Source organism: Lutra lutra, chromosome 6, assembly GCF_902655055.1.
Source record: "Lutra lutra chromosome 6, mLutLut1.2, whole genome shotgun sequence".
NCBI classification, from domain to species: domain Eukaryota; kingdom Metazoa; phylum Chordata; class Mammalia; order Carnivora; family Mustelidae; genus Lutra; species Lutra lutra.
In genome coordinates, this window is record NC_062283.1 from 136,579,329 (window position 1) to 136,580,952 (window position 1,624).

General features: G+C 45.7%; 1 pseudogene; it reads left to right on the forward strand.

The window, feature by feature from the left end:
- The first annotated feature begins 248 nt into the window (after window positions 1-248).
- On the forward strand, window positions 249-1,184 carry LOC125103210 (peroxiredoxin-1-like; annotated as a pseudogene).
- Window positions 1,185-1,624: the final 440 nt, after the last annotated feature.

The following is a 1,624-nucleotide window of genomic DNA, read 5'->3' on the forward strand; positions in this document are numbered from 1 at the left end:
AAAAATGAAACAAGATGGGATCAGGCAGGAGACAAACCATAAGAGACTCTTAATCTCAGGAAACAAACTGAGGGTTGCTGGGATTGGGGAGGTAAGGATAGGGTGACTGGGTTATGGACATCGGGGAGGGTATGTGCTATGGTGAGTGATGTGAAATGTGTAAGCCTGATGATTCATAGACCTGTATCCCGGGGGCAAATAGTACATTATATGTTAACTTTTTAATTAAATAAATAAATAAATAGACGAGTCTTCTTCCTAGCTTGTCTTCGGCGTTTTTGTTCGTGGAGCGGCCAATAGCAAGATGTCTTCAGGAAATGCCAAAATTGGGCATCCTGCCCCCAACTTCAAAGCCACGGCTGTTATGCCAGATGGCCAGTTCAAAGACCTCAGCCTATCTGACTACAAAGGAAAATATGTTGTGTTCTTCTTTTACCCTCTTGACTTCACCTTTGTGTGTCCCACGGAGATCATTGCTTTCAGTGACAGGGCAGAAGAATTTAAGAAACTCAACTGTCAAGTGATTGGTGCTTCTGTGGATTCTCATTTCTGTCACCTGGCATAGATCAACACACCCAAGAAACAGGGAGGACTGGGACCCATGAACATTCCCTTGGTATCAGACCCCAAGCGTACCATTGCTCAGGACTATGGAGTCTTAAAGGCTGATGAAGTCATCTCGTTCAGGGGCCTCTTTATCATTGATGATAAAGGCATCCTTAGGCAGATCACTGTAAATGACCTACCTGTTGGCCGCTCTGTGGATGAGACTCTGCGACTGGTTCAGGCCTTCCAGTTTACCGACAAGCATGGGGAAGTGTGCCCAGCTGGCTGGAAGCCTGGCAGTGATACCATCAAGCCTGATGTCCAGAAGAGCAAAGAATATTTCTCTAAGCAGAAGTGAGCGTCGGGCCATTTTAGGGCTGGGCTGTAGTGGGTGGCCATGAAAACAAAATCTCTTTTGTACTATTGTTAAGCTTAAAACAACAAGACTTTAGACTTTGTGCAGATGTGGTATGGGATGGGACAGACCTTTCCTGCAGGGGTGGGGAGTCCAGCCTTTCTTCCTCTGGAGAGAATGGCCTGAACTGTGTTACAGGGCAGGCCAACTGTGATGTACAGTAGTAGGGCAACACTTTCGATCTTCTGTTGTTTCTATTAAACTTGAACTGAGAAAAAAAAAATAAATAAATAAATAAATATATAAATAAATAAATAAATAATTGCAACACACAGCCAGGGTCAGGAATTGCTGCCCTCAGGAGCTGGGCCATAGAGTCCAGGGTCCCCACAGAGCCCTTTGCTCAGGGAGAGGCCATATCACCTCTACCAAATACACTCCAAGCAGGGGAACTGCTTCTCCCCACCTGATCTTGGGAATCATCAGGCTGTCAGCTGCTGGGGCTCTGCCCTGCTGTCCCCCTGGAACATGGCTTCCCTCCCCAAGTGAGAATCTGACAATGTTGAAGACATCGGAAATTTCAGATTCTCTGCTCTTCTATTTATAGAAAACTGGTGGTATTGTAACCCTCTCCTTTTTCCCTGGCAAAGGTTTTGGGGAATAGTTTTCTTGTGCAGTCCTCTGCCTGTGTTTTCTCTCTTTTTCCCCACTGCACTTTCTTTT